Source organism: Mobula hypostoma, chromosome 5 (genome assembly GCF_963921235.1).
Source record: "Mobula hypostoma chromosome 5, sMobHyp1.1, whole genome shotgun sequence".
NCBI classification, from domain to species: Eukaryota; Metazoa; Chordata; class Chondrichthyes; order Myliobatiformes; family Myliobatidae; genus Mobula; species Mobula hypostoma.
In genome coordinates this window covers 82,824,130-82,841,987 of record NC_086101.1, presented here as the reverse complement: position 1 = coordinate 82,841,987, position 17,858 = coordinate 82,824,130, and the positions used below count along the sequence as shown (strand labels likewise).

The 17,858-nt window shown below is 40.7% G+C and overlaps 1 long non-coding RNA gene across 2 annotated transcripts in view; it reads left to right on the top strand.

Moving 5' to 3' along the window:
• The window catches only part of LOC134346227 (uncharacterized), a 33,852-nt gene extending 22,621 nt beyond the window's left edge, over positions 1–11,231 (top strand). For both annotated transcript variants that reach the window (XR_010017874.1, XR_010017873.1), the window contains 2 exons: positions 7,566–7,661; positions 10,495–11,231. This is a non-coding gene — a long non-coding RNA (uncharacterized LOC134346227). The remainder of the gene's footprint in view (positions 1–7,565; positions 7,662–10,494) is intronic.
• The last annotated feature ends 6,627 nt before the right edge of the window (positions 11,232–17,858 follow it).

The window sequence follows — 17,858 nt, the reverse complement described above, 5'->3', positions numbered from 1 at the left end:
GCTCATCAATGCCTCTATTTCCTCAGGAGGCTTTAAGAAATTTGGCCTGGCCCATTGATCCTTACGAATTTTTCTCAATGTATCAGAGAACATATCCTGTCCAGATGCAAACTAGCTTGGTATGGCAGCTGCTCTGCGCATGACTGCAAAAATACCAGAGAGAGTTGTGGATACAACTCAGTACATATGGGAAACCAGCCTCCTTTCTATGGACTCTGTCTATACTTCTTGCTGCCTCAGTAAAATAACCAGCATAATCACAGACTCCACCCACTACAAACATTCTCTTTTCTCCCTCCTTCCATTTGGCAGATGATACAAAAGTCTGAAAGCATGTTCCACCGGAGTAAAGGACAGTTTCTACTCCACTGTTAAAAGAATATAAAATGGTTCTTTAATACATTAAGATGGACTTTTGACCTCACAATTTACCTCAGTGTGATTTTGTACTTTATTGTTTTCCCTGCATTGCACTTTCTTTGTAGCTGGTACACCTCATTCTATGCTGTTATTGCTTTACTTGTTCTTCCTCAGTGCACTGTGAAATGATCTGATCTGTATGAACAGTATGCAGGGCAAGCTTTTCGTTGTATATTAGTATATGTGACTATAATAATCTCAATTCCAGTTCCCAAAACTTACAAAATCATTTAGCTTTCATATGTTTTTAGTTATTATCTACTTAGGAAAGCTGAAGTTTTCAGTTAATATCCTCTTGATTAATAATAAAATGTTTGAATCATTTCATAATGTAATGGTGATGATTAGAGGGAATTTGATGATATATGTGTGTTAAAACAACTGACCCACAAAATTTGGCTCCCTACCACTAGTTTCCTGGGCTCCACAGGTGTTGAATTAGTCTATAGTGTGTGTTGAGATGCAACACGTTAGTTGCAAGATATCATATTGCGCGGGTGTTAGTGAAAGCATGGTTACTGTCTTACTAAACCTCCCACTCAATGTTAGTAAGACCAAGAAAATGATTTCAGACTTCAGGAGAGGGGAACCAGAGCTCCATGGCCCAGACCTCATTGGAGGATCTGAGGTGGAGAGGGTTAGCAACTTTAAATTCCAGCGTGTTACTATTTCAGAGTAGCACGTAAGCACGTAAGTGCAATTGCAAAGTAAGCACTACAGTGCCTCTACTTTCTCTGGAGTTTGTGGAGATTTAGCAACTAAAACTTTAACAAAGTTCAACTGGTGTGCAGTGAAGGGTATTGTATATTGACTCACTGCAACACAGCCTGGTATGGAAAAATCCTACAAAAAGTAGTGGGTTCAGCAGTATATCAGAAGTAAAGCCCTCCCAACCATTAATCTCGTCCACATGAAACACTGTCATAGGAAAGCAGCATCCATCAGAGATCTCCACCACCTAGGCCATGCTCTCTTCTTGCTGCAGCCATCAGGCAGAAGGTACAAAAGCCTCAGGACTTGCTCCACCAAGTTCAAGAACAGTTACTGCCTCACACCATCAGGCTCTTGAACAAAAGGGAATAATTACACTTACTTGCCCATCTATTGAGATATTCCCCCACCAATTATCTCACTTCAAAGACACTTTATCTTAATATTTCATGTTCTCATTATTTATTGCTGTTTATTTATATTTGCATTTACACAGTTGTTGCATTCTGCACTTTGTTTGATCTTTCATGGATCTTGTTATGGTTGCTGTTCTATAGAGTTGTTGAGTATGCCCATAAGAAAATAAATCTCAATGTTGTATATGCTGACATATATGTACTTTGATAATAAAATTTACTTTGAACTTTTTGAACTTTGAATTGTAGTTTACAAGTTAGACATAACTTGACATTAATCAAGGTGTTGTATTCATTTGCCACTAGTACTGCCACTTGGAGCTCAGCACTTACACTAATACCCTCCATAATGCCAACGAGAGGCAGAATATACTAACCCATCTCATTATTACGGTATATGAAGTGATCATCAACTAATATTTGGTTTCTACTGCTGCTATTGTGATTATATATGTTTAGAGTGTTTTGCATCATTCTCTAAAGTTGTTACATTCAATAGAATGTGGTTTTGTGGCAGGTGTGAAAAAGCTTTGCCCTCATTTCAAAGTTCTGTATGAACTTCTTTGTCAAAGACATTAGCATATTAGTAAGGATGTTTCTTCAAAGATAAAATCACATAGAGAAAGACAGGAGTCCTTGCAGAATAGGGAAGAATGCTGGAAGAGGAGGTGGGGAGAAGCTTTTAGCTGGAGATTACAACATCCAGAGTATCCAACTCTTTGTCAGGAAGAATGTATAAATCATCCCTGGTTCAGTGAAGACAAACAATAACTGCTTTCTCAGAGGTTGTTAAGGTGATTATTTTATCTTCTTTTATGTGCTGGGTATATTCTAGGGTGGAGCTGAGATATTTGCAACATAGAAGCAACTTTGAGGAAATAGCAAACCTCCCCAATAGGACAGGGTGCATTTGACTCGGTTCACATGGTTGAAGGTCAGTTCTGAGTTTATGGAGGAATAATCTGCTTGCACTGTTGATATTTAACTATTGTCAGTTCAACTACTAGTAGTCATGATCAACATCAGTCATTTGTGCCATCTGGTTTTGAAAGCTATGACAGCTAAATTGTGAATACCAACAGCAGTTCATGGATCCAGGAAACAGCCCAAGGAGACAGAGAGCACTGAGGAGGAAAGGGAGAAAGTGAGGGAAAAGAACGGATAGAGGGAAATTTAGTTGATTTTTAAAATTTTATTTGATGATACAACATGGAGTAGGCCTTTCTCGCCCTTCGAGTCACGCAACCCCACAACCTTGATTAATCCTAATCTAATCACGGGACAATTTACGATGACCAATTAACTTACTCAGTACGTCTTTGAACTGTAGGAGGAAATGAGAAGACCTGAGAAAACCCACATACTCCACAGGGAGGATGTACAGAGACTCCTTACAGAACAGCGCCAAAATTAAACTCTGAATTCTGGAACACGTCATGCTAAATGAGGAAGTATTCTTTCTGAAAACACGACTGATCGTAATATCAGCACTACCATCAATAGCCTTACTTTTCCCTGTTGGCACAAGAGATTCCAGATACTGGAATTTGCAGCAACAAACAATTTGATAGAGGAATTCAGCAGGTTGAACAGCATCTGTGTGGGGAAAAGACCTGTCAATGTTTCAGATTTCAACCCTGCATTAGGACCTCCAGCAGATAGTTCATTGTTCCAGCTGTCAGTTGTTGCTGACTAGAACAGTATCTGCTTGGCCAGAATGCTCAGCTATAAGTAAATGTTACATAATAGTTCTACAAGCTAGATACCATTTCATTGCCAGGAAGGATGGGTTCCTGTTGAAAGTTCTCGGCCAAAAACGTCAACAGCTTACTCTTTTCCACAGACACTGCCTGGCCTGCTGAGTTCCTCCAGCATTTCTTGTGTGTTGCTTAGGATGGGTTCCAAGCTCTGCAAAAGGACTTTGACATTTCATTTTGGCTATCTGGTAATTGTGCATACCCATTCCCAAGAGTCTCCAAGTAAGTTTCAGTTATGGTCCAATATGCAGCATTGTTTACATTTTGGAGGTGAAGGTTCATCTCAAGCGGATACTCAGCAGCATCATTGACATGGGATCTCAATGAAACTTGTTGAATGTTGAAAGGCCTCAATAAAGTGGATTATGCGAGGATGTTTCCTATGGTAGGGGAGTCTAAGACCAGAGAACACAACATCAGAATAGAGGGATGTCCATTTTGAATGGAGATGAGGAGGAATTTCTTTAGCTAGAGGGTGGTGAATCTGTGGAATTTATTGCCACTGGCAGCTATGGAGGCCAAGTCATTGGATATATTTAAGGCAGAGATTTATAGATTCTTCATTAGTCAGGGACTGAAGGAATACAGGGAGAAGGCAGGACATTGGGGTTGAAAGGGATAATACATCAGCCATGATGGAATGACAGGGCTTGCTTAATGGGCCAAATGGTCTAATTCTGCTCCTATATCTTTTAGTCTTGTGTTCTTATGGTTTTATGCAGTAATCCTGCATTTAGCGAGATGTATGATGAAATTAGTGCACTGGACACAAAATGCTGGAGGAACACAACTGGTCAGTCCTGAAGATGAGCTTTGGCCCCATATGTTTACTATGTATTTCTCTCCATGGTGTTCCCAGACCTGCTGAGTTCCTCCAGCATTGTTTAAGATTTCCAGCATCTTCAGAATCTCTTGTGTCACTAAAATTAATACACTACTTGAATTGGAGGAAACAGTCATTGACCAAATTTGCATTGGAATTCCTGCAACTCTTAATGGGTTGGTGGGTGGTGGAGTTGTGGAGCCCTATTTAGCCAACATTAGGTTTGGAAAACTTTTCCATTATCTTAGCAATATCAGCAAGAGACATGTGGTCAGATCAGGGAAAAGCACAGGTAGCATTTGGTGCTACTTTTCCAACCGTACAAATACCAACACCTCTGTTGTAAGACTTCTCATCTTTAACACATTCTCAGTAGTCCAGTGGTAGCTTCATTGCTAACAACCCTGGAGTTAATGTAGGAAATTGTTCGATGATCTCATGTGAATTTCAAGTGAGACCACTAGCATTCCATTTCCCACTTAACAACATTTTCCAATATGGATTTCAGACCTTTCCTATTGCTCTCTGTCATCAAATGTAGTCTTCATCCTACATTTTCTCTCTCTGAGAACAAATACACTTAACCCTTTTTACACCTTCCACATGATGTATGTACAGAACCAAATTTCTTCCTTCATTGCCTCTTCAGTATAAATTCTATGCACCCAACTTTCCACTCAATACATCAATGTGCTATTATAGAGGCAATATTACTAGACTGACATCTTAAAGATGATGAATTTGAATTCCAATTAATTGAATTTGAGCATTTGTTTAAAAAAATTCAGACAATAAGCTGACAGTAGTATAATGAGTCGGTTGAATTGTTGGGCAAACCTAGCTATTTCCTTAATGTAATTTTTCATTGGCCTGAATCATGCATAATTATATCATCATTATCATTATGTGCTATGTCGTATGATGTGGGCGATTATAATCTTTGACCATGATTGCTCTTAACAATTTTTTCTGCAGAAGTGGTTTGCTATGACCTTCTTCTGGGCAGTATCAATACTCCTCAGAGATTGCCTGCCTGATGTCAGTGGCTGGATAAGCAGGACTTGAGATATGCACCAGCTGCTCATATGATCAGATCACGTGAAGCAGGTGTTACACCTTGCCCAAGGGTGATATGCAGGCTAGCGGAGGGAAGGAGCGCCTTACACCTCCTTTGGTAGGGATGTATCCCACCCCACTGTCTAGGTAACTGTATATCCATAGCAAAGTCCATAGCATTAATTACAATCTGTAATCAATTGACTTGGAAAGTGCCCTGTTGTAATAAAGATCTTTCAACAAAAGGGACAAAACAAAATTCTTTCATCATCAGTATAAATTATATCCTGTATATGAAGATAAAATGAAACCCTGGTTAGATGACACTTGGAATATTATGTTTAGTTCTGGGCACCTTATTATAGGAAAGATGCAGAACCTTCAGAGAGTGTGCAGAGGATATTTACCAGGATGCTGCCTGGATTAGAGAGCATGTCTTGTGAAGATAGGTTGAGCAGGCTAAGGCTTTTCTCTCTGGAGTGAAGGAGGATGAGAGATAACTTGATAATGGTGTACGGGATGAAAAGAAGAACAGATTGAGTGGGTAGCCAGAGGCTTTTTCCCAGGGTGGATATGGTGAATACTAGGGGGCAGAATTTTGGTATGATTGGGGGAAAGTATAGTGGGGATGTCAGAGATAATTTTTTACACAGAGTGGTGAGTCTGTTGAACACCTTGCCAGGGATGGTGGTAGAACAGATACTTTAGGGGCATTTAAGAAACTCTTAGATAGGCACATGGATGACTAAAAAATGGATGGCTGTACAGAAAGGAACGTTAGGATTCTGTGAATAAAACACGCGAGAACCATTTTATGCACTTTAAGAAATGCCGCAGACCTTTACTTCGAATACCAACAAAACAAAAGCATTTGCCTTACACTGGCATCATTACGTCAGACACTGTCTCTTAAACTAAACACAACAACTCAATGAAAGGCATTAGTGAATTATGTAAAACAGTTTCTGTTCTAAACAATCTATCAACCATTACTTTACCTGACACAGACCCCCTAAAATTCTCCACAATCGGCATTGTGAGTCTGTCTTAAGCTCAGACGAGTCACCCAGCTTGAGTCTTGATTGAAGCAACACCCAGGGGTGTGCTGACATGCAGATGGTCATAAAGTGATGCAGGGGCAAAGGTAGTGGAACCATCCTGGTCTTGGTAGGCCAGTTTAAGGTGATCTACAGATATGCATTCATGTTTATTCTTCCTGTCTACAATAAAAGTCTTTTCCCCGCGTTTCAAGACGTGGAATGGGCCATCATAAGGGGGCTTAAGAGGGTGTTGATGTGTATCATGGCAGACAAAAATGAACAAGGTAGAACAGAGGTCAATTGGAACCTAAGAGAGCAGTAGGCCATGATAGGAGGTAGGAATAGACGTAAAATGATTTAGTTTTCTGAGGAGGGCAGAATCCTGCTGAGACATAGACCAGGTGGTCGTGACATCAGGAATAAAATCATTCGGCACCCACAGCAGCTGCTCATATACCAACTCAGCTGTGAAGCACTGTATGTCCTCTTTTAGAGCCTTTGTAAGGACCAGCAGGACCAATGGGAGACGACTGTGCCAACTTTCGTCCGTCAGGAGGGCCCTCAGAGCAGCCTTTATGGATTGATGAAACTGCTCACACAGGCCATTAGACTGTGAGTGATACACTGTGGTGTGATACAATTTAACATCAAGGTTCTGGGTCATTTTGGCCCAGAGGTCTGATGTGAATTGGGGACTGTGTTTAGAAGAAATTTCAGATGTGGTACTGAGTAAGGTCTGCTGCCTTTGACTGTTGAACACCTTGCCAGGGATGGTAGTAGAGCAGACGCCTCTGGTTGTGTGCTGTCCCCAAAATCCTGGCAGCTTCTAAGCCACTGCATTGGTCAACATGTTGTTGAGTAATTCTTTAATTGTCTGATCTCCTTGAGGTCACCATGGCAGAATTTTGTGAATAAAATATGCAAGAGTCATATTATGTGCATAACAAAAGCTGCAGCCCTTTGCATCCATTACCAACAAAATAAAAGCAGTCACCTTACACTGACGTCATTATGACAGACACCATCTCTTAAAGTGAACGCATCAACTTAATGATGATGTTTGTGAATTACACAGAACAGTGTCTATTATGAACAATATGTATTATCTGTCACCCATTACATTACCCTACACAAGGATTAGATTGATCTTAGACTAGGTTAAAAGGTCGACTCAACATTGTTGACCAAAGTGCCTGTACTGTGCTATAGTGTTCTATGTTAATGTTCTAGGAAACATTTCAGCCTCGTTTCTTCTTTCTTTTCTCTTTAGATTTAGCCATTGGCACATCTCCATTTTGCTTTTCAACAAACATTCACCAACTCTTCCCTACTCTTCTTACAGACAAAGAAACAGATGCATTATGGGAATGGAGCAAGAAGCGTGAACCTGGATCATAGCCTGGGAAATCTGAAGCCTGGATAAAGCTGGGAGCACTGGGTAGGAGGATGCCGAACTTGCCTAACGTTATTAATTTCACTTCTTAAATACACTCAGCAAGATTCATGACTCTAACATGTTTATCTGTGTTCTCATAACTGTCAGTCATTAGTTGTCATCCTGTTGTCCCTTTCATTGCTCGTCAGGTACTGAGTGCAATCAGTAACATTTGCTGATTGTGGAGAACAAGAACAGACAGTACAATTGCATTTAACATGTAGCGTGCTGTGTGTGGAAAGTTAAGATGGCACAAAGAGAATGCCAGTTGAGCAATTAAAGTACCAGGAAATTCTTTTATAACTACAATTTGAACAAGAAAATACGCAGTAGCTTTGGAATTTCCCTTCTGCACACAGATACAAGAGAGCTTCTCATTTCCTGATTGTCCTTCAGTTGACTGTTTATAATCACTGCGGTATGAAACAGCAGTCTGAGAATATAAAAAATTTCCTTGCTCAGTTTATCCTATTGAAACCCTACAGAGTGCTAAGTAAGAAGGATCTCATGATGTTGCACGAATGATGTTGCCACTTCCACCTTGGAATTAAGAGATATAATGGATACTTTTTTCATCAGAGGCAGACAAACTTAACCTTCACATTTAACAGATATCCTCTTGTTTATTCAAAGAAATGCTGTCAGTGTTGCAATCCTTCACGGATTACCAAGTGGCATGAAGAAAATGATCTTGAAACGGAAAAGAGATAGTCTAGTGACATTCAGAAAGTTTAATTTTGACTTCTGACCAAAAGATATTTCTTATTATATACAGTGAGTATTTGTGTTATCATCAAATGAGATTGTGCTGCGATTTGTAATTTACATTCACTTCTTGGCATATTAGAACAGATACCCATCATATGATTGGCTTTTGAAAGTGATAGGGACACAGACTAACACCCCATTAGTCATTGTAGTGCTCATAAGAACAGCAAATGTAAGACCATAGAAATTATTCAAGCTAAACCCATATGCAAAGTAATAAAAATGCATAAATATCTCTATTAGCAAGACAATGGCTCTCAGATGTTAAGCCCAAAATTGAACCTTTCTAAAAGCAGAGGCTGCATGATTTCCACATGCTGAATGATTAATACTGTACTCTGAAAGACATAATTTGTCTTGAGATTTAAGGACCAGGTTCAGCCTGATGAAGAATGGTATTGGTATTTGATCTAACCTGCATAGCTCCTGCTTTCCCCACAGGCTACATTATTCACCATCAGTGGGGCTGAATTTCAATTTAGACAGTCAACTGGTGCTTTGAGTCTAATGGTTTCCTTCTCCTCATAAGTGCTTGAAGCCCCAGCCTGTTAGAGGTCCCTCCTCATCTGTGCATAGCTCTCAGATATTAGTATTTCAGTAATGACATGTTATAAGACCATGAGCCCACAAGACATAGGAATGGAATTAGGTCATTCAGCCCATCGAGTGTTCTCCACCATTCCATCATAGATGCCTTCTCCCCATATCCTTTGACCCCCAGACTAACCAAGAACTTACCAATCTCTGCTTTGAATATACCAATGACATAGCCTCCTCAGCTGTCAGTGGAAATGAATTCCACAGATACGCTACATTCTGGCTAAAGAAATTTTTTCTTATCTCCGTTCTAAATGGATACCTCTCTATTCTGAGGATGTGTCCTCTGGTTCTAGACTCACCCACTATGGGAAACGTTGTCTCCACATCCACTCTATCTAGGCCCTTTAATATTCGATAGGTTTCAGTGAGACCCCCTCATTCTTCTAAACTTCAGTGAGTACAGGCCCAGAGTCATCAAACTCTCCTCATACATTGACCCCTTCATTCCCAGAATCATTCTTGTGAACCTCCTCTGGACCCTTTCCAATGGCACCACATCTCTTCTTAGATAAAGGGCCCAAAGCTGCTTACAATACTCCAAGTGCAGCCTGGTCAATGCCTTATAAAGCCTTAGCATTATATCATTGCTTTTATATTCTAGTCCTCTTGAAATTAATGTTAAAAAATGCATTTGCCTTCCTTACCACTGATTCAACCTGTAAGTTCACCTTTAGGGAATCCTGCATGAGGACTCCCAAGGTCCCTTGCAACTTGGATTTTTGAATTTTCTCCTCATTTTGAAAATAGTCTGCATCTATTTCAAGAGATACCAGTTTCTAAGTTATGATATCTAAATTATCAGCATTCCGTCTCCAATTTACCTTCATTCTCCACTAGATTCACTCATCCAAACAGTAACTTCTGACCTTTATCTGTTGTGTCTTGTACTTCTATACTCTTTGCATTTCCTCAGCAATGGCTGCAGTTTCAGCAAAATGCTGTGTGGTAAGTAACACTGTGTCGTTTGCTGACTGCCACTACCTCTTTTTACTTCTGGCAAAGGTATTTAAAATTAGCCCACTGAATGTAAAACTTACTTACCCTATGAATTTAGTTCTTCACTATAAAGCTCAGTCTCAACGGTCAGCATGAAATGTTGTGGCAATAGTTAATGATAGCACCAGACTTTCAATTGTCATGGATGGCAACTATTAGTGATCAAAATTCTATCAGACACTTCTAGCACACCCAGTCCAAAAATTAGTTGCACTGAAGTCAACATTTTGCTGGTAATATAACCAGACTGTTACTGCATACTCTGCATCTCAGAAGAAAATCTATTCTAGAAAGTATGACTAGGTTGCCTTGGACTTTTGTACAGTACTGAAGTCATTTTATTAACTGCATTTATTCCGGTCAAGATGACGTTAGCATACAGCGTTCCCTCGGTTCACAACTTCCAGATAGTTCATGAAAATACCTTTTTTTCTTCTCTTACATCTGTTTTTTCCCTTAAATGTGTTTCTAGGGTGTTTAGAGCCTGCGATTTACAGTTTGGAGATTGTTTGAGTGATCCAGTGCTTTGCCATCTCCAAGAAGATTCTGGGAAGCCAGCACATACTAGGATGGTCTCAATGCAAAGAAACTTCAAGACGGCACAGGAGCTGATCTTTGATACTATTCCACTGTTTAAAATGTCCATTAATCGCCAATTAAAGAGTTGACGAAGATTGTGACATCGAGGCGAATGCGGAAGGCGGGCGAGAGCTTCAGCACTGACTGCCTTCCTTTGTATCGCTGCTGGAGAAGGAGTCTGTGAGTGGCCTACAGCTGTGTGGTTCACTGTCTCTCTGAGGGTAGGCCTCGCTGCCTCGTGTGGTGTCTTTTGATAATCATCAGCAATACTGTGATTCTGCTTTTATGGATTGGACTATTGTGTTTATGGACAGTGGACTTTTTTAGACTTCCGGTTTTTGTATTCTGTGTTTTTTTGTTGCCCGTTCCTTTTCCGTTTTGTTGTGCAAGGGGAGGATGTTTGGGGGTTGATGCTCTGGTAGTTTTTTGTGCGGAGGAGGCTGATGTTCCCTTTCTATTTTGTGTGAGAGGAGTGAGGTTTTGGGGTGTTGATGATTGGGATGCCGCTCTTTTTGGTGTGGATCTGATGTTTCTCTCTGAATGACTTTCATGTTCTTTTTTTGTTTCATGGCTATCTGGCAAATATGAATTTCAGAGTTGTATGTGATACATTATAAAAATAAATGAACCTTTGACCTTTGAAACTTTGAATTTTATGTAGTGTACTGTACTGCTGTTGCAAAAAAAAAAATCAAATTTCATGACATATGTGAGTGATGATAAATCTGATTCTAATATGGGTCTCCATTGTGGACTGAGAGTGGAAGGGGGCAGGGAGAGGGAATCATGGTTAGGCACTATATATATGTGCCTAAAACTTTTGAACAGATTTGATTACTTATCACTGGACAACCGTGGGACATTTTTCCTATATCAAGGTGCTACGTATATTATTGAAAATAGAATTGCAATTATACAACAATCAAAGTTCAAAGTTCAAAGTACACATATGTCACTACATGCAAACCTGAGATTCATTTTCTTGAGAGCATACACAGTAAATCCAAGAAACACAATATAATCAATGAAAAGATACACCCCACAGGACAAACAACCAATTATCCGAAAGACAACAAACTCTGCAAATACTAGAGAAAAAAAAAGAGCAATAAATATCAAGAACATCATATGAAGAGTCCTTGAAAGCGAGTCCATAGGTTGTGGATACAGTTTAATGATGGGGAGAGTGAAGTTGAGTGAGATTAGTCCCCTGGTTCAAGAGCCTGATGGCTGAGGGGTAATAACTGTTTCTGAACCTGGTAGTCTGTATCATATCATAAGCTGTATTGACATGAAAACCTATACTTCTATACTTAACTACTGTACCTCTATATCTGTGTAAAGCAGATATTCGAGCATTTTATTTAAAGGCCTGCCTGAAACTAATGCACGAAAAAGGCAATTTGGTGTGCAAGGTGTGAACACATTTTGCTTTGCTTACTGGTTGATTTTTCACCCATCCAGTCAATGAACCTACACTACTGTACAAAATCAATAATATACAACTGGCACCAATGTACTCAGATAGATCCTGCCAAAGATGATCTTAAACTCCATCTAAATGTACTCTGAAATTTGCAGTTGCAGATAACATTTTATCGAGGTTACTTTCAATCTTAATTGGAAAAAAAGTACTTGAATGGCAAAGCGAGCTAATAGTATGTTGATAAAAAAAAGACTTGTTTAACCTGGCAAAAGAACAAACAGTTTGTAACACTTTATATTAAAAGATCACTTGCTTGAGGAACTGGAGGAAAATGTGCAAAGACATTTGCAAGAAGTAGTCAGATGGTTAGAAATGAGAGAGAACAATCGGCTGAAATTCAGAATGACACCATATATAATTACTTTGTCAAACGAGCAAAAATGCCGTTTATACAAAGGCCTTAAAATTGTTTTGGGAATACACTCAGTGGCCACTTTATTAGGTACCTCCTGTACCTAATAAAGTGACTATTAAATGTATGTTTGTGGTCTTCTGTAGCTGTAAGTCATCCACTTCAAGGTTTGATGTGTTGTACATTCAGAGATGCTCTTCTGTGCACTACTATTGTAACGTGTGATTATTTGAGTTATTGTTGCCTTCCTGTCAGCTTGAACAACTCTGGGCATTCTCCTCGAACCTCTTTCATTAACAAGGTGATTTTCACCCACCGAATTGTCGTTCACTGGGTGTGTTTTGTTTTTGGTTTTGCACCTTTCACTGTAAACTGTAGAGACTGCTGTGTGTGAAAATCCCAAATCAGCAGCTTCTGAGATACTCAAACTACCCCCTCTTGCACCAACAATCATTCCATGATTAAAAGCACACAGATCACTCAGAATTATTTCGGGGTGGGAACAGAACTGGAGAGACTGGGGAAGAGGAGGTTGGCTCACAAGTAGAGAAAGTTTGTAGACAGTGCAAGAGGGAGGATAGGCAGGTGATAGAGAAGGGACATGCTTAGACCGAAGGTTTGAGATGCATCTATTTTAACGCAAGGAGTGTTGTGAACAAAGTGGATGAGCTTAGAGCATGGATCAGTACTTGGAGATATGATGTGGTGGCCATTACAGAGACTTGGATGGCTCAGGGGCAGGAATGGTTACTTCAAGTGTTGGGTTTTAGATGTTTCAGAAAGGACAGGGAAGGAGGCAAAAGAGGTGGGGGTGTGGCACTGTTGATCAGAGATAGTGTCACGGCTGCAGAAAAGGTGGATGCCATGGAGGGACTGTCTGTGGAGTCTCTGTGGATGGAGGTTAGGAACAGGAAGGGGTCAATAACTTTACTGGATGTTTTTTATAGGCCGCCCAATAGTAATAGGGATATCAAGGAGCAGATAGGGAAACAGATCCTGGAAAGGTGTAATAATAACAGAGTTGTCGTGAGCAGAGATTTTAATTTTCCAAATATTGATTGGCATCTCCCTAGAGCAAGGGGTTTAGATGGGGTGGAGTTTATTAGGAGTGTTCAGGAAGGTTTCTTGACACAATATGTAGATAAGCCTACAAGAGGAGAGGCTGTACATGATTTGGTATTGGGAAATGAACCTGGTCAGGTGTCAGATCTCTCGGTGGGAGAGTATTTTGGAGATGGTGATCATAATTCTATCTCCTTTACAACAGCATTGGAGAGAGAAAGGAACAGACAAGTTAGAAAAGTATTTAATTGGAGTAAGGGGAATTATGAGGCTATCAGGCAGGAAATTGGGAGTTTAAATTGGAAACAGATGTTCTCAGGGAAAAGTACAGAAGAAATGTGGCAAATATTCAGGGGGTATTTGTGTGGAGTTCTGCATAGGTATGTTCCAATGAGACAGGGAAGTTTTGGTAGGGTACAGGAACTGTGGTGTACAAAGACTGTAATAAATCTAGTCAAGAAGAAAAAAAGCATGCAAAAGGTTCACAGAGCTAGATATTGTTAGACATCTAGAAGATTATAAGGAAGGAGCTAAAGAAGGAAATTAGGAGAGCCAGAAGGGGCCATGAGAAGGCCTTGGTGGGCAGGATTAAGGAAAACCCCAAGGCATTCTACAAGTATGTGAAGAACAAAAGGATAAGATGTGAAAGAATAGGACCTATCAAGTGTGACAGTGGGAAAGTATGTATGGAACCGGAGGAAGGAGCAGAGATACTTAATGAATACCTTCCTTCAGTATTCACTGTGGAAAAGGATCTTGGCGATTGTAGTGATGACCTGCAGCTGACTGAAAAACTTGAGCATATAGACATTGAGAAAGAGAATGTGCTGGAGCTTTTGGAAAGCATCAAGTTGGATAAGCCACTGGGACTTGATGAGATGTGCCCCAGGCTACTGTGGGAGGTGAAGGAGGAGATTCCTGAGCCTCTGGTGATGATCTTTGCATCATCAATGGGGGCTGGAGAGGTTCCAGAGGATTGGAGGGTTGCAGATATTGTTCCTTTATTCAAGAAAGGGAGTAGAGATAGCCCAGGAAATAGAGACTAGTGAGTCTTACTTCAGTGGTTGGTAAGTTGATGGAGAAGATCCTGAGAGGCAGGATTTATGAACATTTGGAGAGGTATAATATGATTAGGAATAGTCAGCATGGCTTTGTCAAGGGCAGTTCGTGCCTTACGAGCCTGATTGAATTTTTTGAGGATGTGACTAAACATAGTGATGAAGGAAGAGCAGTAGATGTAGTGTACATGGATTTCAGCAAGGCATTTGATAAGGTACCCCGTGCAATGCTTATTGAGAAGGTAAGGAGGCATGGGATCCAAGGGGACATTGCTTTGTGGATCCAGAGCTGGCTTGCCCACAGAAGGCAAAGAGTGGTTGTAGATGGGTCATATTCTGCATGGATGTCGGTGACCAGTGGTGTGCCTCAGGGATCTGTTCTGGGACTCCTTCCCTTCATGATTTTTATAAATGACTTGGATGAGGAAGTGGAGGGATGTGTTACTAAATTTGCTGATGACACGAAGATTGGGGGTGTTGTGGATACTGTGGAGGGCTGTCTGAGGTTATAGTGGGACATTGATAGGATGCAAAACTGGGCTGAGAAGTGGCAGATGGAGTTCAACCCAGATAAGTGTGAAGTGATTCATTTTGGTAGGTCAAATATGATGGCAAAATATAGTATTAATGGTAAGACTCCTGGCAGTGTGGAGGATCAGCGGGACCTTGGGGTCTGAGGCCACAGGACACTCAAAGCAGCTGTGCAGGTTGAATCTGTGGTTAAGAAGGCGTACGGTGTATTGGCCTCCATCAATTGTGGAATTGAATTTAGGAGCCAAGAGTTTATGTTGCACCCTGGTCAGACCCCTCTTGGAGAGTACTGTGCTCAGTTCTGGTCGCCTTACTACAGGAAGGATGTGGAAGCCATAGAAAATGTGCAGAGGAGATTTACGAGGATGTTTCCTGGATTGGGGAGCATGTCTTATGAGGATATTATTATATTGTTCGTCCATCGTTGGCATCGATGAGGACCTTGACACCATTATTGATGGTGTCGAGACTAGCGCATGATTTGGATTTAAGTGAGGGAGAGTTGCGTAGCGTCAGCCTCACTCTCTCTTCCCAATTCCCATCTGGGTCTAGTGGCAAGACAGAGTCTAGACGGCTGGAGATGGGACTAGGCGCAGTGGATGACCAGGACATCTTCTGTGTCTTGTCCTGCTCTACACGTTCCACGACGCTTGCAGAGACCGCCTTCTTGACCGTTGGACCTTCCATTGGTCTCGTCCGCTCAATCCGCTGGAGTCTGTCTTCACATGCTGGGATAGACAACTCCCTATCTCACCGAGGGTTTGAGACCCGTCGGCTACCCTCACCTGGTTTAGTCGGCTTGTCGAAGCCGTTGCCCGGGGTGTGGCCGCTGTCGCATGCAAACAACTATGGGGAGCCACAAGTGAGAGCTGAGTGCCAGGTGGGGACCAAAGGTGGACTAACCGCCCTGAAAAGGACGCGACATGTTCCCCCACCAGAGGTGCTACCCCTCCCTGACACCCCATATACCCCTTATGAGGATAGGGTGAGTGAACTCATTCTTTTCTCCTTGGAGCGACGAAGGATGAGAGGTGACCTGATAGAGATGTATAAGATGATGAGAGGCATTGATCGTGTGGATAGTCAGCGGCTTTTTCTGAAATGGTTGCCACAAGAGGACACAGGTTTAAGGTGCTGGGGAGTAGGTACAGAGATGTTAGGGGTAAGTTTTTTACTCAGAGAATGGTGAGTGCGTGGGATGGGCTGCCGGTAACGGTGGTGGAGGGGGATACTTTAAAGAGTCTCTTTTAAGAGACTCTTAAGTCTCTTTTGAGAGACTTGGATAAGTACATGGAGCTTCGAAAAATAGAGGGCTACACGGAAGCCTAGTAATTTCTAAGGTAGGGATATTTCCGGCACAACTTTGTGGGCTGAAGGTCCTGTATTGTGCTGTAGGTTTTCTATGTTTCTATGTTTCTAGATCACATTTCTTTTTCAATCTGATGTTTGGTCTGAACAACAACTGAACCTCTTGACAATGCCTCCTGCTTTTATGCATTGAGTTGCTGCCAGATGATTGGCTGGTTAGATATTTGCATTAACAAACAGTGTAATGTATTTAATATTTCAGTAATATTTGAGTAATATTGTAATTATATTGCATGATAAAGAATTCTTGTTCATTTAAATAATTTATTATGGGTTATATGTAAAAATAAATGCATTACATACGTTATGACACTACCACGTGATACGTGGGCGCCTCGCTTAAAGTAAAGCGAAAAACTAGGACTTGCACATCTCTTGGACTCCTGTTTTTTCCTTTTAATTAGTTTAATGTCTTGGAGTTACAAAACATAACAGTGATGACAAGGTATTTTTAAAATGAACCTGAGACAACCTTTGGAAGTGCAGCAAGACGTTCAACCTAAAAAAAAATTCGCAGAATGTGTTCTTCAGAAGATAAGAAATATTTGCGTTTAAAATAAAGGCAAAAAAAAAGAATTCATGGATTCAAAAAAGTATTAATAATCATTAAAAAAGAGCAGAATTGGCTGACTACATCAGAAAGATAGACACGTTAAATACCATAACAGATAAATGAATTTTGTATTCTGAAAGGATTGGGCAGTATATTAAAGCAAATGAAATAGTCACTGGAAAACAAGTCCTGAAGAATGGTCTTAGCTTGAACGTTAACTGTTTACTCTTTTCCATTGATATTGCCTGGCTTGCTGATTTCCTCCAGCATCTTGTGTGTGTTGCAATGGGAAACAAGTACCAATTTTGCTGAGTTTAAAGGCATACAATTTGCTCAGAAGTTTGACTAATAGCTATTTGATGTGCTAAGTGACAGTATCAGTCTGGTCAGCAAACTTTCTTAACTAAATAACTTGGTCAGTGTAGTCTTGTTTGATGCAGGCCAGTTAACATAACGTACTTGTCTTACACTGCATCTCTTCAGAGTCGGTTCCATGCTGTGGGCCAGCAGCCTGTGCTCTGTAAACAGTGCTGTTTGTTTGCAAAGCAGTCCTTTTAACTTCAGACTGATTATTGCTTGCCATTTACATTAAGAACTGAAGACTTGCTCCCATTCATGAGAAGTTGAGCAAATAATAATAGTTGGGACTTTAACTTAATCAAAAACAACTCGTTGATCTCCAGAAATGTCAGCTGCTATGTTAGAAAGCCAAGCTTGGCAAAAATGCCTTCCAGTCCTGGACAGTGAATATGCAACACTTTCCCTTTTCCTTTTGTTTTTGTGAATACATGCCATTCCTGTTTGAAACCTTGCATGAATTTGCTTCCACTCTGCTTTCTGATGACAC